We start from the raw sequence: 23,821 nt of genomic DNA, 5'->3' as shown, positions 1-23,821 counted from the left end.
AAACAGTTCTGTACTGTTTAAAAATGAAAGGTACAGCTCTCCTCAGGCCTCACCTGCAGTCCCTCTCCCCTTTTTCCTTGGTTCATTGGGTATCCATCCATCCAGGAAAAAATGTTTCTACTGGCAAATAGTATTCACTTTTTGGAAAGTACACACCACACACACTTAGCCACACAGTCAGCTTTCCCTCACTCCACTCCCTCAGGGATCTAAGTGTAATAGGGAAGAACAAATCTGATTCCGAATGGATCTGTTTCTTTTACTTTGACCTTTGTATTCTATTGCTTTTGCTACAAACTAAGAAGGTTGCCTATAGCCTGAAGTATACAGCATAGCTTTAAAGTCAAGGCTCTGACCTTTAAAGGTATAACACTTTTCCATTCACAGAGAGATGAAAAAAAATAGCAGAACAGAGAATAACAGTTGTCTTGTTGGAGGTTTACAGGAGCATCATGACCTGACTTAGGAGGACAGCTGCAAGAACAAAGGATTCTGACGCCAAGAAGTTTGCACCAACCAACCACACCTCCTCCCCTTTTAGTATAAAAGAAGCCTGAGTTCTAACTTGGGTAAGATGGTTCTTTGGGACATTAGCCCACCATCTTCTCAGTCTGCTGGCTTTCCAAAAAAAGTCACTATTCCTTGCCCCAACACCTCATTTATTTATTGGCATGTCATGTGGCAAGCAGTACAAGCTTGGACTCAGTAACATAAGCAGTCCCTTGTTGATGGACATTTAGATAATTTCAAGTTTTATGGCTGTGCAAACAGTACTACAGTAAACACCTCTGAATGACTATAGGTATCTTGACATACTTTAATGACTATATGCAAGGGATAAATTCCTAGTAGTGACATTGCTGGAATAACGAGTAAGGACATTTTATTTTTTGATCATTTTTTGCCAATTTGCCCTGCAAAAGTTTGCACATTTCATTCTCAATAACAGGTTATCAGTGTCTCATTCTCTACAAACTTATTAATAGTAGGTATTATCAAGCTTTCTAAGTACTGCCAATCTGGACAGGTGAAAATATTGATGCTTTCATGTGTGTTTCTTTGGCTGAATGTATGGCTTAGTATCATTTCCTATGTTTACTGGCCCTCTGAATTTCTTTATCCTGACTCCCCATTTATGTTCTTGGCCTCAGTGGATCTTTTCTTGGATGACCTGTGTCTTTCTTTGCCTCAGGAAAAAGTCTTTTGGCTACTTCTCCAATTGTCTCCTTTCTTCTACGTTCTCTGCCTTTTCCCCTGCATTCAGACATCTACGTTTGTCCTTGGGTTATTTTATTTTTATCTCATATTTTCCAGCTGTTTGTCTTCTCACTCTGTCTTAAAGAAAATGTTTTTCAACATTATCTCCCTAACATTCAGCTTGCTTTTTAAAAAACGTATAAATAAAATATGGCTTATCCAGTTTATAGATAGCACTGTCCTGCAATTTCTTATTCTTGATACCCTTTCCTAAACTTTTTAGCAGTATTTTTCTGGCATGTACCTCTGTATTTCTCAATCAAGACATTATCTTGATTTCCTGTTATGGAAGGTGAAGGTTTAGTACTAATACCACTTCCGTGTCCCCACTGCCATTCTCTCCATCCTGCTGCAACAGCTGTGCCCCAACTTTTTGTTAAAGTATTAGCTACTTTTGGAGATAAATATGTGAGTGTAGTTCATGGCTGAGTTAAAGTGTTCACTATGGTTATGTTTCCTTTATTTTTCCCCCTGGAATTAACAATTACCTTAAAAAATCTTTTTTGGCTTTAGTTTTACATGCGTCTTTAACTAAAGCCTTCTAAGCCCTCCGAAAGGAATTGCAAAAGACTTCTGAATTTTGAAGAGCCCTTTTCCATGGATTGGCTCCCTCCTTTGTTTCTCTCCTTCTTGAGGTCTGAGGACAGAACCAAGAAAGACAGGATCAGGGTGTCAGGGGAAGATGAGAGGTAGGAAAGGGCTGGGGCCCAGAAAGGGGAAACAGATCCGCAGTGATCCCGGGACTGGAGCTTCAGGGGTCAGTTGTCTGAGCTGGGGATGTCTCTATAGAAAGGGTGTTCTCAGTGGTGGGTGGTTCCCAGCACCACCCCCGCCCCAAGATGGACAGCTGTACTGGACCTTTACAGGAGGATTGTAACACTGTAGCAGTGTCATTTTTCAAATTAGCACCAACAAGTTTGCATTTATCTAAGAATAGTGTGTTGAGGGCAGATGGGTATTGGTGAGTCATACTTGGTGGAGGCAGAAGTGGGCCAAAGGTAGGCCCTCAGTGTCTCCAGCTGGGCAAATGGGGTGAGACAGGTGTGAGAGAGAGAGAGACCAAGTCACGAGGAAGGGGGAGCTTTAAACTGGGCAGGAGCCCTTCCCTGACCTCAGTGCCTTCCTTCCCCACCCCTGCCCAGCACAGAGCAGGTGTTAAGAAGTAATATAAGTCCTAAGCACCGTGAACTCAGGGCACCTCTCAAGGCTGTTGGAATGTTAGAGGTTTGTAATTTAGAGGCAGGATGGGGAGCACAGCAACAAGTGGTCCATGTATTTTGATATAATTTTATTCAATGAATTGTGGAAGGACCAAGAGTCCCAGAAGGGCCCACCAAGGACTTGGCAGATCTCTTCTGGGACACCAGCCCCTCCTTCTTTCTTCACCAGCAAACCCTTCTGCAGGTGGTGAGGGGAACTCTCAGAAGTTGCTAGTTTTGAACAGAACCAAATTTTAGTTGAATGAAACCCCAGAGATGGGGTAGGGGTGATTGAGAGACTGTACCTCAGACTTTTCCCTGGCTTCACCTGAACTGTGCGGGGCCCAGGACTTTCCAAAGAGCTGGGTGGTGACGCACCTCTGGCAGGCCACCCGAGCAGAGAAATCCTTACTCCGCCTGGGCCTGGTTTTGTGAACTTCCCGGGATTCTGTTCTGGTGGCTGCAGGGAATACAATTGCTAGTCTCCAGACCACCAGTCTAGACTGACCTCCCGACATCCCTCTTGTTCAGCCCTGAACTCTATCTGAAAGTGCCTTGTGACAGGTATTTGTTCCATCTTGTTAACCCTGCCCAGCACATAGTAGGTGATCAATAAGTAATTGTTGTGTGAATCAATGACCCCCATCCTCTCTCAGAGTTGAGCTCTGCAGTGTGATTAGAGGAAGAGGTGACACTGGCTTCCCCTTTGTCAGCACTGCTCCCTTCTGGGAGATGCCCTGAGCATCTTGCAGAGCTCTCTGCCTTTCTACCGTGGCTGTGCTTGTACACACACACACACACACACACACACACACACACACAGGCTGATGCTCACCAGCAGTGTCCAGGACACATTCACTGCTCATTTGTGTCTCTTAGCACAGAAACACAAGAGTTCCTGCTCACAGTTTCCCACTCTCCCTCCAGGGCTGCCCCCAGAGATATTTTCCAGGTGTTTTTAGATGTCTAGAGGCACTAACATCAATCGTCATGGCATCACAGTGCAGTTCTTCCTATGTGCTTGGCACTGTTCACTACTTTTCACTCAGCATCTCATTTAATCCTAGCAGCAACTCTAAGACTCAGAGAAGTTAATTTGCCTGGGACCATCAGATGAGCCCAGATAGGAAGCCAGGTCTTTCTTACCTGTGTCTGTGCAATTGATCACACCACAGTACTTGAACACCAAAGCCAGGGTTCAGCAAATGTTACAGCAGGAGGGATGCCAGGGTTCTGAGGCACGGTGTGTCCCAGCCAGCAGGGGCCGCTGTTTCCCCATGCTCGGGTCAGGAACCTGGCCATGGTCCCCCACTGACCTAGTTTGTCCCCCACAGAACACAGTTGGAGCTTGGACTTGTGAGCCCAAGGGAGTCCCCCAAACTCTAGGGGACCTGCCCTACCTTACCACAGTCCTCAGCACAGCCTTCAGCCTGCATGCCCCCCAACCAGACACAAGGGAACATGGGAGGTTAGCCATTGCAGATGCCAAAGTAGAAGTCTGAACTGGAGAGTTCTGCTCTGTCAGAATTTCTTCCAGGTGTAGGGGTCTATCCGTCTGGTTTTTGGGGGCCTGGCTAACTGTTGGGTTCTCTTCCTGAGAGAGGAAGGTTGGCTTTCAGGGAGGTGGGCCCCTGGGGTGGGAGAATCCAGTTAGACTACTGGTCTCCAAATTGGGATATGCAAGATGATCTGTTGGAGGTACAGGGAGAAAATACTAGAACTTTTATTTATGTATTTATTTATATTTTTAATCTAAAAATAAGAATGTAGCCTCGCTAATATTTAATATCCAAATTGGTGGTGGTTCTCTCACTGGAATGGATGTCAAATAGTCCTGTATCAGCAAAGCATGTGTGACAGACTTTATGTGTCCCCACCAGGCTGGACTTATGGAGTGTATTATGTACGTTACCTAAACTAATCCTTGGGACTTCCCTGGTGGCACAGTGGTTGGGACTCCATGCTCCCAGTGCAGGGGGCCCAGGTTCAGTCCCGGGTCAGGGAACTGAATCCCATGTGCATGCTGCAGCTAGGAGTTCGCATGCCACAACTGGGGAGCCTGCCAGCCACAACTAAGGAGCCAACCGGCAGCAACTAAGGCCCGGCAAAACCAAATAAATAATAAAATTAAAAAAAAAAAAAGTAATCCTTACAGCACGGACAAGTAGCTTTTAAGAATTCCCTGTGACGAAACCAGAGTCTGAAGGTAATACAAATGGTACCTGCACAAGTGACCCAGAGAAAGAGAAATGACGGAGCTCTCATTCCACTACTTGTATGAGCTCTTAGCTGCATATGACATAAAAACAAGGACAGCCCATTCAGATCTGACAAGACATCAGTCTCCCAAATTCAAACCTGTCAAAACCGTTTGAAATTATATCTATTACCATTTATAGAGAGCTTTGCTATAATAACAAACATAGCTGGGCCTTGATATCAGTAGTACTAGGGATAGGAGTACAGCCATATGGCTTATCAGGGGTGCAAGCAAAAATGTGTTTGGAGGCTGAGGCCCAGATCAAAAGAGCCTGGAGATCACTGGTGTGTGCCGCTGCCAACAGCCCTGTGTTCCTGTCCTGACCGTTCTTACAGTTTGCTGTGTACCAAAGGCTTAAGCACTGGGTTTTGTGAAGATTGTTGCTGACACTGCTCAAGGCCAGACATTGCAACCATGACCCTTTGGGATTTGGTTCAAATTCCAGCTGAGGCATTTCAAATAGGGTGGTTTTTGTTTGTTTTTGGTCTGCTTCACGAGTGCCAGATTCCTGTAACAGAAGGAGGAGGAAGGGGAGGTGGGAGCCTTCTGTGCGTGGCCCTCTTCCGGGCTCACTGGAGTAGGCCTACTTTACGGGACTCCCGAGGGTCCGTCCTGGTTTACTGCATGTTTCCCCACCCTGCATAATGGAGGGGCCTCCCTCTCAGCCCCAGTCCCTATGTGCTTCCTTTCGGGGACAGAAGATTAAAAAGATCTGCCCAAATCTTGACAGAGGGAGAGTTCATTCTAAGTGGACTCACTGAGAACAGATGCACGGTCGCCTGTATCAGTTCTTATCAAAGTGCAGTCCAAAGACCAATGGCATCAGGATTCCTTAGGATGATTTGGAAACATTCAGATTCCCATGTCCCACCTGAGACCTCCTGACTCAGAATCTGTGAGTGGACTGAGGAAAAAGCATTTTAAATAAACCCTTGTCCCCACCTCTACCAACTGATGATTCTAAAGCATGCTCATATTATAGAAACATCACTCTATATAATGATATTTTTGAAAACTATAGTTTTCCAAAGGGCTTATAATCTGAATTCATTTTTCTCGATATGGGATAGGTAGGGCCCAGTAGCCTTCTGTTGATTTTAAGCCCAAGGGTGGAGTGAGGCTCAGAGGGGGTCAGTCACTCACCTAAGTGTGTGGGACATTACCAGTGGATGGGAGCTGGCCCTCCCTGCCCAGTCCTGCCGCACACACCAGACTCACAGGGTTGTGGGGAGCGAGATGACAGTCCACACATCAGCAAAGGGGGCCCTGGCTTCAAGTAACTCCATGGGAAGGGGGTGAATTTCTGGGGTAAATTCATCCCTGAAACCATATCCCAGCCTGGGCCCAGTGGGAATTACAATCCCACTCATCTTTAGAAAGGGACCTCAGAACTCAAGGCTTAAAGACTGGCCAATCTAACCACGTGACCAGCAAAATCCATGGAGATTCTTTAGCAAAAAATAGCACAATGCATGTTGGCCTCAGGATACTGAAGAGGACTCTGGAGGTTAGAAGCAAGAATTAGAGCGCCCTCTTCTGGCAGAGCCTTCCTCCCCCCCCCCCCACCCTACTTCTGTAAAAGACCTTCCTGCCCATGCTCTGCCCCAGGCTGGCCAGCACCCCCCTCCCCAGTCAGCCCCACCCCACCCCCCCCCCCCCGCTGCATCCTGGGCCTGTCTCTACCTCATCACTCATCACACCATCACACTGCATTGTGCTGCCCGGGTTGGCGTCTGTCTCCCCCAGTGGACAGTAAGTCTCCTGGAGGTAGGGCCTGGGTTCAGAGAACGTTTGGAAAGTGAATAGACTCATCACTGGGGTTTCTCTTGTGTCTTTCACGATCACCTCAAGCACCCTCACACCCCACTGGGACAGAGCCCTGGCACTGCCATTCGGTGAACCGCCAGGGTGGTGAGAAAAGTCTAGAATGTCCATTTTCTCTGTCATCGGGAAGAGGCAGACCTGGAGCCAGGGCTGCAATCGCAAACCAGAGCTGCAGGGCCACCTGCCAACTTGTCACTCTGGGCCTACCTCCCTGCCAGGTAGGAAGGGACCACAGTATTTTCCTCCTCTTAGAGGCTAAGAAATCAACTGAGCAAGGTAAGCCAGCTTTCAAGGCCAACTTCCAATCCAGCTCCCCTGCCGCCCAACCCTTTCTTGCAGCTGAGGTGTTGGCCAATGAGAGTTTGGCTTCTGCTTTCCCATCTTTTTTGGCAACATTCACAACCCTCCCCAGTGGTGAGCAATGCAAGTTCCACGCATGCCTTGCTTCATTACTGGCTGCCCAGGTGTCACTTTAACCACAGGGTGAGTGCCTAACTGGTCGTGGGCTGATAAACATGCAAATTTCCATATGCAAACAGTGTTAGGTTGAAGCTTCTTTCCCACTAAGAAAGATACCTGACAACAAGCTGAGAAAGTTGGGTGCGAGCCCATGTCTTCCTGGCACCATCCACCATTCACGGTTACCAGGTATCTGGGAAAACAAGCTGCTTGTCCCCTCATGCAGGAGTGAGTAAACAGTATACACTCCTCTTCTTCAAGCCCCTAGAGGGTATCTTAAACAGGTACAGCCTGATCCTGGTTCTGGGTAAAAGTACTTTTTTGCTTACTTGTTTCAGTGGTGTTTGAGGTTGGTGCAGTTTGTGTGCATGTGATGTGAGTGGTCATGTGATGCGAGTGGCTTCTACACTATCATGGAAACCCTCAGCCTAGTGGCTTTCCACTTTCTTGGGGCCTCGACTCCCATCAGTAGCAGGGATCCTCGCTGTGAGGCAGTGGTGCTTTTTCCAGTAGGTGCCAATGTACAGACCTACAGACCCAGGCTCATTTTCTCACAGGTTTCAACCTGGGGCCACAAGAACTAGGGACGGACTGCATCTCCTTTCCTGAAGCCCTCAATGGAGCAGCGGGAAGTGACGGTGCAGGCATGGGTGACTCGGCCAGGGTGAGGCCTGCAGCTCATTCATCTTGCTTGGTCTCTGGCCCTGATGGGGAGGAGATGACACACAAGGGTGGGAGACTCCCGCAGAAGCACCCACCAGAGGAGGGTCAAGGGCGGCCTTCTGGGTACAGGATGGGAAGCCAGGAAAGGAAATCACCCTGGAGTTAGGATTTTGTGTTAAGGCTCTGGGGAGCCATTCTTTTTTACGTGATTTGATTGGCAGCAAATAACAAAAAACGAAAACAACAGTGGAGAAGGGTTACTGAGATACAAGCAACAAAAGGCCCTCTGGAATCCTAATCAGTGTCCGGAAGCTGGAAGCTTCCCGGGGAAGAGGAAGGAGTGGATTCTTGGATCCAAAGGTCAGGCTGGGTGCGGCGGCGCAGGGAGCGAGGGAGGATAAGGGGAGGACGCGCAGGGGGCCGGGACTGGAAGGCAAGAGCCCGGGTCTCACCTCCGGCCGCCCGCGCCGCCAGGGGGCGCCCTCTCGGGCGGGGGTCCCGCGTCCGGCGGACGGGGCCTGGGGGCGGGGCCGGGCGGGGCCCGGGCCCTGTTCCCGCGCCGGCCAGAGGAATGCGGCCTTTGGCTCTTTCCCTGTCCGCATTCCGGTCGGCGCAGGAATGTGAACAGGGTGTTCACTGCGCGCCCTGGACGCACAAGTTCAGTCCCCTCCCATCGGAGAACGCCTGGCAGCGGCCCCAGGGGAGGCCCCCTGTCTGCCACCCCACAGGACCTGCCGCACGTCCGGCTGGAGGACAGGGTCCTGAGGGCTCTCAGGCCAGCTGGGACTCAGCACCAGCCCCCGGGTAGGGGTGCTTCGAGACCAGGTGTGGTTTAGAAAAGGAGGGAAACCTGAAGTAGTCCACTCAGGCACCGAGAAGGCAGGGCCTATAGCTGGAAGGGGAGATGGAATCCACCTTCTCTGCCACCAGCCTCAAGGGGCAGAGTTCAGACCCTAGATTTGCCCATCTTTAGGGCATATTGTGGATGGCAAGGCCTGGAGATAGGAAGGGAAAAGCAGACAATCCAGTTTGGGATTAGGTGCTCTTTGACCAGCCAGGGAGAGACTGAATATCCAAGAATAAGCATTTAATTCATTCAACAAATATTTACCAAGACTCTGCTCTGTGCCAGTCCCTGAGCTAAATTCTGGGGACACAGAGGTGAACAGGGCATCACCTGTCCTTTAGGAGCTGACATTCTGATCCTAGAGACAGTCACTCAAACACCCAGAGAGAGGGAAGAAGCTGAGGGTTATGGGGAACATAAAAGAATAGCCCAGATTGGGAGATCCAGGAAGGCTTCCTGGGGGAAGCTGCCAAGTGACCTGAAAGGCCAATAGGAGTTAGCCCAAAAGATGGGGGAACAGTGTTCTAGACAGAGGGAACCTTGTGTTCAGAGGCTGAAGGAAGACCATGTGATCCAACTGGTTCCCTGAGCCTGCCTCCCCAAAAGTGCCTGCCATGCCACCAGCTGAGTCACAACAAGGATCAGGGTTCCACCTCAGTTGAGCCCATGATATTGGTTGGTTTATGGAGCTCCCATTCTGCAGGAAACACAGTAGTGGGCCTGTGAGGAGTATAAAGAGCATCACGACTCAACATGATGCTTTGGGGTATTTTGGGGACAGAGACATAAAGCCCGTAAAGCATCTGGCATGGTACCTAGCAACTAGTAGATGCTCAGTAAACACTGGCTGGTCTTCGACGCCCTGCCTGATTCATTGACTCCTCTTTCCCTTCAAAGTAGCTGTTTGTGCTTCTGAGAAGGGCAGCTGTCCAGCTCTTCTGCCCTGGGGAGGTGCTTGGCTAAGGGATGGACACTGGTCATGGAACTTCCTATTTTTTTGTCCCTCCCTGGTTGAGGAGAGGAGCAGGCAGGAGATGAGAGTGGTGTGGTTGGCCATCATAAAGGTCCTGGAATACATCTGGGGCATCTGGTGCTGCAGGTGCAAAGGACTGGGAGCAGGGAAGGACCTCACCTGTAGGTGCATTGTGGGAAGATGGCCCGTGGGTGAGGATAGGAGGGTCAGGGCCAGGAAGGCTGGACTTGGGCAGTAGTTCAGAAAAGGAGCGGTAAGAGCCTGATAAGAGCTGAAGGGGGAGTGCTGGGTGACAGAGACTGAGGAGGCTGATGAGACCAGACTCTTCAGCTGATTGGCTGCAGGGTGGAGCCAAGGCCCCAAATCCACTGTTAGATCCTCACCTGGTGTGGGTCAGTACGGATCTGAGTACAGGAGGCCACCTGGGATGATAGCCAGTGCATCCCAAATGTTCCTGAGTGATGGAACAAGAATGTTTACGTGCAGAAATTCTTTGTCCAGCCACCCTCCCAGGAATGCACCAGGACCTAAATTCTTCTGTATAGAGGAAAAGTGCAGGCCTTGGAATGGCCTCTCCAGCATTGTTCCTTGGCAAACACAGGAAGATGGGTTTCCTTTAGCTTTGTGGTGCTGACATCTGAATCCGGACCCCTCCCCCAGCCTTTGGGGTGGGGGAAGGGAGGCAGAGGACCAGGCAGTCAATGGAAAATAAACAACCACCTCTGCTCTTCTGACTTATTTCACATTCTTAGAATTTCCTCCCTTAGAGTCTGGCTTTGTTATTTTAAAACTCCATGCCTTGGTTAGGGCTGGGAGAATCCCTTGTTGCTGTTGCTGTAGTGAGGCAGGTCCACACAGGGGGCACAGGCCAGGCACCCCAGGAGAAGGGGCCCAGCCATCAGCCTGGTATCAGTGAGCTCCTGACTCAGCCTGTGTGAGGGAGACTTTAGGGGCTGAGTGTAGTGTTTCCTTCTGTCACCAATTCATTCATTCATTTATTTGTTCTTTCATTCTTTCAACAGCTGTTTATTGAGCACTATCAGGTATACTGCACTGTGCTGGATGCTGGAAATAGAGAGACGAATTAATTGGAAAATTGAAAATAATCTTAGGGGAAGATGCCATAATCAAGATGAATAATATTTTAATGCAATATTAAAAAAATAAAAATCAGTCCATGGTGAACAAAACAGTAGAATTTTAAATAAAGACAGAAGAATCTGAGGGAAAGGAAAAAGGAGTAATACTGATTATGGGTTCAGAATTGAATACGGCATTGGCAGAATATCATACAAGTATTAAAATATCTCATGGAACTTTGCTTATCGACTTAGAAAGAAGCTCGTGGTATATCATTGAGTGAAAAATAGATTACAGAACCATATATAAAGTATGGTTTCTATTAAAAAGATATCCAGGTCCTGGAAACTGTAAGAGCATATGCCAAGATGTTAATTGCTTTCTCTCTTTTATGGCCTTTGTTTTGTTTGTCTCTGCTTTTTTGGTTATTTAAACAGCGAACATGTAATACTTGTATAATTAAAGGTATTTCAAAAAGACAAGAGAATTGTAGCAGAGCACGCTGGGCTGTACAATGTAGTTAATCCTGGGCTATGAGAGACTGGAGAATTCCCCAAATCACCCTGCTTCTCAGTGCTGGCAAGGGGGCAGGGCCAGGTTTACCACTCCCACTTTATAGATGAGGAAGCCGAGGCTCAGCGAGGTGGAGGACTCAGAGAACAGTACCATTGGGACCTGGTGGAACCGGCCTTTGCATGCTGCCCTACTGGATCCGCATAACCCACAGCCTGGTTTGCTGGGTCTCTTGCTTCCCAGCTTCTTCCAAACTGAAACCTCTAAGCCTCCCTTCTTCTTGGTCAGCTGCTCCCCCATTGACCAACCTCTTCCGTTGGTGCTTTCTCAACAGAGAGCATAACTGTAGGAAGAAAACCTGCAAGAGATATCTGGGTGGGTGTGGCTGGCTCCTCTCTGGGCTTGTAAGGGACTGAGTGAAGGAGTGAGAAAGTATTTCCAGTGTCATGTTTTTCTCTCTGGCACAGACACACCCCGCAGATTGGCATGAATCATAAGTAATTCTCTAAAGACCCCATCTTCCTGGAAATGCCTAGTGGTATTTCCCAGAGTTCAGAAGCCATCAGCCCTTCATGCCAGCAGGCTTGCCTATTGCCCACCCGCTGCAAACTTCTGGCCGTCCCCGGGGGAGGGCCCTGAGGGGAGAGGGGCCTGAGGCAGAGGTGCAACTTCTGGAAGCTGCGGCCACTCTGGGGTTTGTTCACACAAGCCTCAGAGCTGAGACCTTCCTGACTTAGCAGTCCAACTGTCTTAAGCATGGTGCCTGTGGAGGCAGAATAGAGGCCCTTTCTCTCCTAAGAAGCAGGTTCCCGGGCTCCAGCCCACTCTTAGCAGTGTGTGGTCTCTGCTTGTCTATTGAACGCCATGAAGCAAGGGCACCCTTGCTTCTAAATGTGGGTGTGGCAGATTGCATTTCCCAAAGATGGCTGTGATAATATTCCTCTTGCAGCTGGCTATGGCTATGTCTCTAAGTTATGGCAATGATATGTAAGTGGAATTATTGTGTAGAAATTTCTGGAAAGTTTCTTTCAAAGAGAGGTGGAATGCCCTTCTTGTCACTTTCTCCATACTGCTGCCTGTATTACAGATTGGATAGCTGGAGCTCTAGCAGCCTTCTTGGACCATGAAGACTTGGGGTGGGGGAAAGCTTTAACAAATGCAAGAAACCCAGAAGCTATGAAAGAAAAATTAACATATTTGACTAGATTACAATTTCAAACTTTGTGTGGCAAGAGATAACACAAAGACAACAGATAAAGAGATTTGAAAACCATGTTTATAAACCAGGACAAAGGGAGCATAGAATTTTTAGAAACTGACAAGAAAAAGATAAATGACCCAATAGAAATATTGGCAATTTATTTAAGAACAATTCTAAAGAACCAAAAGATATGAAAAATCACTAGTAGTTAGCAAAGTAGTTAAATCAGCCAACCCCCCAAAATGAAAAGGATTGGTAATACCTATTGCTTGTGGACCTGCAGAGAAAGAAAGGGATATTCACATACATTGTTAGTGGAAATGTTCATTTTTATAGGCTTTCTAAAAAATCAATCTGGCAGCATCAATTAAAATTATTATATAAAATTAACAATTTGATATATTATAAATTGTATAAATTATATGTACATAAATATATTTTGACAGCCAATCTGTTCTTTATCATCTATCCTCAATATCTGTACAAGATAATGTTAATTATTGCAGCTCTGTCCATAGTGTCCAAAAATTGGAATCAAAGTGAATGACCATTTATAGGTTGAGTAAATTAGGGTGCATCCATACCTAGGAAAGTTGTGCAGCCATTTAAAAGAATGAAATAGAGAAATGCCATAATAAATTTTCATTAGACATTGATGAATAAGAAAAGCAAGATGAAGAAAAGCATTTACAGTATTTAGGGAAAAAGATTATTTAAAAACCTAGATATAGCAGAAGCAAGAAGAACTACAATCCTGCAGCCTTTGGAACAAAAACCACATTCACAGAAAGATAGACAAGGTGAAAAGGCAGAGGGCTATGTACCAGATGAAGGAACAAGATAAAACCCCAGAAAAACAACCAAATGAAGTGGAGATAGGCAACCTTCCAGAAAAAGAATTCAGAATAATGATAGTGAAGATGATCCAGGACCTCGGAAAAAGAATGGAAGCAAAGATCGAGACGATACAAGAAATGTTTAACAAAGATCTAGAAGAATTAAGGAGCAAACAAACAGAGATGAATAATACAATCACTGAAATGAAAAATACACTAGAAGGAATCAATAGCAGAATAACTGAGGCAGAAGAACAGATAAGTGACCTGGAAGACAGAATGGTGGAATTCACTACCACGGAACAGAATAAAGATAAAAGAATGGAAAGAAATGAAGACAGCCTAAGAGACCTCTGGGACAACATTAAACACAACAACATTCGCATTAAAGGGGGTCCCAGAAGGAGAAGAGAGAAAGGACCCGAGAAAATATTTGAAGACATTATAGTCGAAAACTTCCCTAACATGGGAAAGGAAATAGCTACCCAATCCAGGAAGTGCAGAGAGTCCCATACAGGATAAACCCAAGGAGAAACACGCCAAGACACATAGTAATCAAATTGGCAAAAATTAAAGACAAAGAAAAATTACTGAAAGCAGCCAGGGAAAAATGACAAATAACATACAAGGGAACTCCCATAAGGTTAACAGCTGATTTGTCAGCAGAAACTCTACAAGCCAGAAGGGAGAGTCATGATATACTTAAAGTGATGAAAGGGAAGAACCTACAACCAAGATTACTCTACCCGGCAAGGATCTCATTTAGATTTGATGGAGAAATCAAAAGCTTTACAGACAAGCAAAAGCTAAGAGAATTCCGCACCACCAAACCAGCTCTACAACAAATGCTAAAGGAACTTCTCTAAGTGGGAAACACAAGAGAAGAAAAGGACCTACCAAAACAAACCCAAAACAATTAAGAAAATGGTCATAGGAACATACATATCGATAATTACCTTAAACGTGAATGGATTAAATGCTCCAACCAAAAGACACAGGCTTGCTGGATGGATACAAAAACAAGACCCATATATATGCTATCTACACGAGACCCACTTCAGATCTAGGGACACATACAGACTGAAAGTGAGGGGATGGAAAAAGATGTTCCATGCAAATGGAAATCAAAAGAAAGCTGGAGTAGCAATACTCATATCAGATAAAATAGACATTAAAATAAAGAATGTTACAAGAGACAAGGAAGGACACTACATAATGATCAAGGGATCAATCCAAGAAGAAAATATAACAATTATAAATATATATACACCCAACATGGGAGAACCTCAATAAATAAGGCAACTGCTAAGAGCTCTAAAGAGGAAATCGACAGGAACACAATAATAGTGGGGGACTTTAACACCTCACTTACACCAATGGACAGATCATCCAAACAGAAAATAAATAAGGAAAAACAAGCTTTAAATGACACAACATACCAGATAGATTTAATTGATATTTATAGGACATTCCATCCAAAATAAGCAGATTACACTTTCTTCTCAAGTGTGCACAGAAGATTCTCCAGGATAGATCACATCTTGGGTCACAAATCAAGCCTCAGTAAACTTAAGAAAACTGAGATCATATCAAGCATCTTTTCTGACCACAACACTATGAGATTAGATATCAGTTACAGGGAAAAAAACGTGAAAAACACAAACACATGGAGGCTAAACAATACGTTACTAAATAACCAAGAGATCACTGAAGAAATCAAAGAGGAAATCAAAAAACACCGAGAGACAAATGACAATGAAAACACGACGATCCAAAACCTATGGGATGCAGCAAAAACAGTTCTAAGAGGGAAGTTTATAGCTATACAAGCTTACCTCAAGAAACAAGAAAAATCTCAAATAAACAATCTAGCGTTACACCTAAAGGAACTAGAGAAAGAAGAACAAACAAAACCCAAAGTTAGCAGAAGGAAAGAAATCATAAACATCAGAGCAGAAATAAATGACATAGAAACAAAGAAAACAATAACAAAGATCAATAAAACTAAAAGCTGGTTCTTTTAGAAGATAAAATTGATAAACCATTAGCCAGACTCATCAAGAAAAAGAGGGAGATGACTCAAATCAATAAAATTAGAAATGAAAAAGGAGAAATCACAACTGACACTGCAGAAATACAAAGGATTATAAGAGATTACTACAAGCAACTCTATGCCAATAAAATGGACAACCTGGAAGAAATGGACAAATTCTTAGAAAGGTATAAGCTTGCAAGACTGGACCAGGAAGAAATAGAAAACATGAACAGACCAATCACAAGTAATGAAATTGAAACTGTGATTAAAAATCTTCCAACAAACAAAAGCCCAGGACCAGATGGCTTTACAGGTGAATTCTATCAAACATTTAGAGAAGAGCTAAGAGCCATCCTTCTCAAACTCTTCCAAAAAATTGCAGAGGAAGGAACACTCCCAAACTCATTCTATGAGGCCACCATCACCCTGACACCAAAACCAGACAAAGATACTACAAAAAAAGAAAATTACAGACCAATATCACTGATGAATATAGATGCAAAAATCCTCAACAAAATACTAGCAAGCAGTATCCAACAACACATTAAAAGGATCATACACCATGATCAAGTGGGATTTATCCCAGGGATGCAAGGATTCTTCAATATACGCAAATCAATCAATGTGATACACCATATTAACAAACTGAAGAATAAAAACCATATGATGATGTCAATAGATGCAGAGAAAGCTTTTGACAAAATTCAACACCCATTTATGATAAAAACTCTACAGAAAGTGGGCATAGAGGGAACCTACTTCAACATAATAAAGGCCATATATGACAAACCCACAGCAAACATCATTCTCAATGGTGAAAAACTGAAAACATTTCCTCTAAGATCAGGAACAAGACAAGGATGTCCACTCTCACCACTATTATTTAACATAGTTTTGGAAGTCCTAGCCACAGCAATCAGAGAAGACAAAGAAATAAAAGGAATACAAATTGGAAAAAAAGAAGTAAAACTGTCACTGTTTGCAGATAACATGATACTATACATAGAGAATCCTAAAGATGCCACCAGAAAACTACTAGAGCTAATCAATGAATTTGGTAAAGTTGTAGGATACAAAATTAATGCACAGAAATCTCTTGCATTCCTATACACTAAGGATGAAAAATCTGAAAGAGAAATTAAGGAAACACTCCCATTTACCACTGCAACAAAAAGAATAAAATACCTAGGAATAAACCTACCTAGGGAGACAAAAGACCTGTATGCAGAAAACTGTAAGACATTGATGAAAGAAATTAAAGATGATACCAACAGATGGAGAGATATACCATGTTCTTGGATTGGGAGAATCAATATTGTGAAAATGACTATACTACCGAAAGCAACCTACAGATTCAATGCAATCCCTATTAAATAACCAATGGCATTTTTTACAGAACTAGAACAAAAAAACCTTAAAGTTTGTATGGAGACACAAAAGACCCCAAATAGCCAAAGCAGTCTTGAGGGGAAAAAAAACAGAGCTGGAGGAATCAGACTCCCTGACTTCAGACTATACTACAAAGCTACAGTAATCAAGACAATATGGTACTTGCACAAAAACAGAAATATAGATCAATGGAACACGATAGAAAGCCCAGAGATAAACCCATGCACCTATGGTCAACTAATCTATGACAAAGGAGGCAAGGACATACAATGGAGAAAAGACAGTCTCTTCAATAAGTGGTGCTGGGAAAGCTGGACAGCTACATGTAAAAGGATGAAATTAGAAAACTCCCTAACACCATACACAAAAGTAAACTCAAAATGGATTAGAGACCTAAATGTACATCCGGGCACTATAAAACTCTTAGAGGAAAACATAGGAAGAACACTCTTTGACATAAATCACAGCAAGATCTTTTTTGATCCACCTCCTAGAGTAATGGAAATAAAACCAAAAATAAACAAATGGGACCTAATGAAACTTCAAAGCTTTTGCACAGCAAAGGAAACCATAAACAAGACGAAAAGACAACCCTCAGAATGGGAGAAAATATTTGTAAATGAATCAACGGACAAAGGATTACTCTCCAAAATATATAAACAGCTCATGCAGCTCAATATTAAAAAAAAAACCCAATCCAAAAATGGGCAGAAGAGCTAAATAGACATTTCTCCAAAGAAGACATACAGATGGCTAAGAAGCACATGAAAAGCTGCTGAACATCACTAATTATTATAGAAATGCAAATCAAAACTACAATGAGGTATCACCTCACACCAGTTAGAATGGTCAGCATCAGAAAATCTACAAACAACAAATGCTGGACAGGGTGTGGAGAAAAGGGAGCCCTTTTGCACTGTTGTTGGGAATGTAAATTGATACAGCCACTATGGAGAACAGTATGGAGGTTCCTTAAAAAACTAAAAATAGAATTACCATATGACCCAGCAATCCCACTAGTGGGCATATACCCAGAGAAAACCATAATTCAAAAAGACACATGCACCCCAGTGTTCATTGCAGCACTATTTACAATAGCCAGGTCATGGAAGCATCCTAAATGCCCATCGACAAACGAATGGATAAAGAAGTAGTGGTACATATATACAATGGAATATTACTCAGCCATAAAAAGGAATGCAACTGGGTCATTTGTAGAGACGTGGATGCATCTAGAGACTGTCATACAGAGTGAAGTAAGTCAGAAAGAGAAAAACAAATATCTTATATTAACGCATATATGTGGAACTTAGAAAATGGTACAGATGAACTGGTTTGCAGGGCAGAAATTGAGACACCAAAGTAGAGAACAAATGTATGGACACCAAGGGGGAAAAACGGCGGGGAGGTGGGGGTGGTGGTGTGATGAACTGGGAGATTGGGATTGACATGTATACACGGATGTGCATAAAATGGATGACTTATAAGAACCTGCTGTATAAAAAAAAGAACAAAAAACCTAGAGACATATATATATATATCCTTTTTTGGGTCCTTCAAGAATCAGTCACTAAAATGGGATATTAGACTTCAAGTTTATTGGGAAAAACTCCTGTGATTAAAAAAATGGGGAGTTTGGGGCTTCCCTGGTGATGCAGTGGATAAGAATCTGCCTGCCAATGCAGGGGACACAGGTTCGATCTCTGGTCCAGGAAGATCCCACATGCTGCGGAGCAACTAAGCCCGTGTGCCACAAGTACTGACCCTGCACTCTAGAGCCCGTGAGCCACAAGTACTGAGCCCACATGCCACAACTACTGAAGCCCGTGCGCCTAGGGCCTGTGCGCCACAACAAGAGAAGCCACCGCACCGCAACCAAGAGTAGCCCACTCGCAGAAAGCCCACGCGCAGCAATGAAGACCCAAAGCAGCCAAAAATAAATAAATAAATAAATTTTTAAAATGGGGAGTTTGCTGGAGGAGGCTAAGAGAATGCAGTTCTGAGAAAGTTTCGGCAACTCGGATGGGGTGTCACTGAATCAAAGTCCCAGGTTCCTGGAGTCCAGTGTCCTGGGAACAGGCCTGGCTTAATGTCCGTGCCTTGCTGGGTCAGAGACTGGGGAAGCCTGGCCTCAGTGCAAACACTACAGTCAGAGGTATGAGAGGCGCAGTCCTGTGCTGCCACGTGTTCACACATGTGGATATGCTTGCATATGTTTGTGTCTAAATATGGATATATGTGCATGTATGTATACATGTGGATATGTGTGTGTATATATACATTTAGAAGATGTGTGATATCTAGGCATAGAGACAAGTGTGGAAGTATATGCACTAGGTTGCTACATGGGTTATGGGAAGGGGTCCTACAAAAGAAAAAAGGAAAAAAGAGAAAGAAAGAAAGGAAGGAAGGAAGAAAGGGAAAGAAAAGAAAAGAAGAAAAAAATGCACTAAAATCCCTAGAATTCCAGGCTCCTATATTCAACAGTCTATACAACATCTGAAGAAGTATCTCAATTTCTACACGTTTAAAAAATGAATTTGAGTTTCCCCCCTCCAGTGATCAAACCCCGCTCTTCTTGCAGCCCTACTCCGTTTCTGATTCCTGTTACCTGTTTTCCTCCTACTGGAAGTCTTTAGAATCTTTTTTATGCCAGGTATTCGGAAATCTCTCCACCACTTCTCTTGCTCTGGGTCTTTCTTCATTTACTGTACTGGGTACTTGACAGGCACTTAACTCATGTCCTTCCGTTCAGGGAAGTTCTCTTGTGATATTTTTACATACGATTTCCTTCTCTCCACTTCCTCTGTACCTCCTTTCCTCATTGGGCCTCTGATTGAACCTCCAAATTTTTTCTTCTTTTCTCTCCTGTCCTTTCTCTTTTTAGTCTCTCTGGATGATTTTTCTCATCTCCAAATCTTCCTATTAAATGTTGTCTGTTTTTATTTTAGAATCACAATTTTAATTTGATTTTTTTTTCCTTTCTGTCTTTAAAAAATATTCTGATCTAATTTAACAGAAGCCATTTTCTCATCTCTCTAAAGATATTATTGTTTTTCTTGACGTTTTCTTCTACTCTGTGCATTATATGTTGTCTGCTTTATTCTGTTTCTTTGCTGTGGTTTCTGTCTTTTGTGTCAGGAGTTTTTTCAAGTGACTGGTGACTCTTGCACATCTGTTCATAATTCAAGAGGGGTGCTCAGAAAAATCTAACAGGAAACTGTGTGCTTAGCTAGAGCCTTGTTTCACTGGAGGGTGATAGGAGGACCGGGGTTTGTCTGGGGAGCCCCAGGTGTCAGTTTCTGTGGGTCTTTCCTCTGAGGCCATTCAGTTTCTTCTGAGAATGGTATAATCTGCCCCTGGTGGGGAGGGCAGGGCTCACAGCATGGCTGAGTGGCAGCCAGTGTTTGGGGGTGTGGGGGAAAGGGGTCATGGGCTCATCCTCCATGTGTGGACCTTCACCCAATCCCCCGTTTTCAGTGCTGGGTCCCCCTTGCCCTCTGTTGTGCCCTGGTGCCCCTGAATCTGGAGTCTCCAGGGTCTAACTTTACAGTCTCCTCCGGGTGAAGGATAAGCTAGCCTGCTGCCCAGTGGGGAGGGAGCCGGGGTCTCACTGCTGGTGCCCTGCTTTCCACTCCAGCCCCCCCTGCAGTGCCTGCCTCCTGAGAAGCCAGAAGAGTAGTCGGTGGGCTCCTGACAGGTCCCTCCAGACTGGCACTTGGTTTTAGTTTGTCCATCTGCCACTTACTTTTCCTCTTTTATAAACGCACTAACATCTTTGCTCTGTTAGTTTTTCCCCTCTACCGCCTGCCATCTAAGGGTCCTTGTGGGACTATATATGATTTTATGTATATATATAGATCTCCCATATATACATATATATATGTAGTTCTGCAATTTGCTTTTTTCACTCATTACTAGGTCATGGGCATTATTCCATACTGCATATTCAGGTCTATCCATCCCCTGGATGTATTTAACTATCCCCCCTTGTCATGATTTCATGTGGTGGCTTGTTCAGAATTTTCACCCCTGAAACCAGGGTTGCTGGGAGCTTCCTGTGTGTCCACAGTGGTGCACCCTGCCCTCCACCCTGAGCCTCCATCTGCAGGACCCTGCCGGTCACAGCTGGATCGGAGACCCTCACACCATGTCTCTGCTGGGAGATGTGCTGAGATGGAGTTGGAGGGTGGCTCTCGCCCTTCCAGGAGAGAGTAGGTGTGCAGGAGGGTGCTAGCGAGGGACCTGGCTTCCCTGCCAATCGGCCCATCGGAGTGCCTGACACTGACTCACTCCCAGTGTCTCCACTTTTCTAGGGAGGAGGCCTCCCCACCTGCCCAGGGCAGCACCGTGAGTCAGAGATGAGGCTCCTGTCCCACCTGCCCCCACCCTCGAGCCCTGGTTCCCAGGTCCGAGTTCCCGGGCAGGCTGCCGCAGACATGCCAGTGAGAGGCTTTAAGATGACCCGGCAGCCTGGGCTGAGAAGGTCTTCAATGGTATTTATTTATTTTTTGAATAAGTAAGATATCCACAGACTCTTTACATTCTTGGACTCAAATATGGTGAAATTGTCCCTCACGTTCTTGTCACACAGCCAGGCAGCTCCTTTCATTACAGGCAACTGTGCTAATTTCTTGTGCAGTCTTAAAGAGATATTTTAACGGAAAAAAAAAGGTCAAAAAAGGTCCACACGTCCCTATCTGGAACCCTTGGGGGCAGGTGAGTTTGGGAATTCGGGATTCGAGGAGTGTACAAAAGTAGTACGTGTATATTATGTCACACCCCCAGCAGAGTCTGTGATAAAACACGCTAGTATTTCTGCACCAGGTAGGATAAATGGAGCCGTAATCAGCCTTAAGTAAGTTCAGTTCAGTTCAAGTTTTGCTACCACATGTGTTTGTGCCAAATTTCCTAAGCAAACAAACAAACAAAAACTTCTTTTTTTTAGAGAGTTTTGAACTTCATAATTGTGGATAAGGGAATGTGGACTTGTGTTTATACTACTCCTTATTTAAAAGCTTACGGTAGTATTCTGTACACAATGGATCAGTACTAAGGAGTTTTTTTGGGTTGTTTTTTGTTTTTTGTTTGCATCCGCATAGTAGTCCATTATACACATGCACCAGTTAATTTAACCTTTTTAAGGACATTTGGGTTATTTGCAGTTTTCTCCCCAGCTGCATCAGTGCTGCAGTGAATACATTGTACACTCATTTAGCACATGCGCAAGCGTATCTGTAGGATAAATTCCTAGCAGTGGGATTGCTGGGCCAATTAATAATAATGATATTAACATTTGCATGGCATTTGCTAAGAGCCGGACACTATAGTATGTGCTTTACAATTACTAATAGATTTTAATCCTTTCATGAGCATCTCCAGAGGTAGGTACTATTATCATCCCCTTTTACAGATGAGAAAAACTGAGGCACAGAAAAGTAGGCGACCTGAACAGCTAGGATTCAGACCAAGTTTCCGGGGCTCCACTTCATTCTCTTAACTATTACATTCTACCGCCTTTGGAAGGTCATGGGAATTTGTCACTTAAAGGGATGTTGTCAGTCTTCCATACCGCGTTACCAATTCCCATTCCCACCAGCAGTGTGTGAGTGCCCTGTTTTCACACCGACACTGTGCTGAATCAAGGGTTTTGATCTTTGCCAATCTGATATGTGAAAACAGTATCTCTGTGTAGTCATAACTGGAATTTCTTTCATTATGAGTCAGGTCGGGCATCTCTTCACCTAAGGGCCGTTTTTGTTTCTTTTCCTATGAACCATCATTCATATCTTTCGCTCATTTTTCTGTTTGGTTATGTCTGTGACTTTTGTTGAGCCTTTTATATCTTGGGAAGGTGAATCCTTGGTGACTCAAGTAATACGGATTATTTCCCAGGTAGTCATTCATCTTTTGATTTTGCTTGTGGTGAGTTTTGGGCAGAGTATCGTGAGGAGGTGAATGAAAGAAAAAGCATCAGCATTGGGAAGTGGAAGGAGGGAGAAGACAGAACAGATCCCCGAGAGAGATGTCCTCTGCCGACTGAGGCAGGAGGGAAAGAAGGTGATGGTGAGAGTGAAGGGACCACTTGTGGAGACTGGGGGACAGGGTTCAAACGCTCCAGGTGTGGTCCACTCAGACTGGCAGGTGGGGGCAGGAGAGGTTCCATGGCAGACGTGATGATGTCTCTCCAAGAAAGGACTGCCCAGCTGCAAGGCTGTGGTCAGCTCACAGCCTACAGCTGTTGACTCCTGCTACATCCACCCAGCTTTCAGAACAAGTTTAAGGCCTTCTTGGGGTGGCCTTGGCAAATGACTGAGCAACGTGGTGGTACAAAGGCCGAGGCATTTCCATGCTTCCCCCTAACCCTGGGCTCCTCTAGCGCTCCCTGGTGGGCTGGCAGAGACTGTCAGGTCCACACCGCAGTCTGGAAGCTCCAATCGTGTTTTCTCTCCTTTCTTTCACAGGTGTTTTCTCCTCTGCCACACTTCACCCCGTAAGTCATCTTGCATTCCTAACTCCATCTCAGCATCAGCATCCTGGAAAACCCAGGCAGCCCAGACTCCTAAAATCTTCTGGTAAAAATTGACATAAAAATTTTAGAATTCAAGAGCTATTCCTCAGTTTTAAAAAGTTCACTGAAATATATTTCTTGTTTGAGTCTAGAGATTTGCTTATTTGTTTTCCATTTGGTGGTGACTGTAAGTGTCCTTTGGCTTGGACATAAACCAAGAATGTTGGCCTGTGGGTGAAGACAGCTGAGGGCAGGCCCACCAACACCTGGGGGGGATTCTGGTCTCAGCTCAGAGGCTGGAGGAGCATTGTGGAGTAGCCGGTCTGGTTCTGGGGTGACTGACCAGGCAGGCCAGGACCTCTGGACGGGTCTCTGAGGTAAGGAATGTGGGAGCACCTCCAATGCTGGCCCCAGGCCTGAGAACACACCACACAGGAGGTGGGGCTCAGAAATGTCTTCCCCAGCAGCTGCAGGTGGACCTGACTGCGCAGCCCTCGTGGGCAGCCTCTCTCTGGCCCAGCCATCTCTCCCAGGCCTGCTGCCGTACCCTGACTGGGCTCAAGGTTGCCAGAGTGACCCCATTATAACACTTCTCGGCCTTCAGCTTTGGATGATAAAACCTGGAGTCCACCTCCTTAGCCTGCGATTCAAGGCCCTTCATACACTGGCCCTGCTCTTCCTTTTCGGTCTCTTTTTAACCACCCCCATCCTTTAATCCCTTCATTCCACAGTCACAGGACCACTGGTCAGTCTGAGAACCCAGTGGGCATTGTG

Source organism: Eubalaena glacialis, chromosome 6 (assembly GCF_028564815.1).
Source record: "Eubalaena glacialis isolate mEubGla1 chromosome 6, mEubGla1.1.hap2.+ XY, whole genome shotgun sequence".
Taxonomy (NCBI): Eukaryota; Metazoa; Chordata; class Mammalia; order Artiodactyla; family Balaenidae; genus Eubalaena; species Eubalaena glacialis.
This window is presented reverse-complemented; position numbering follows the sequence as displayed.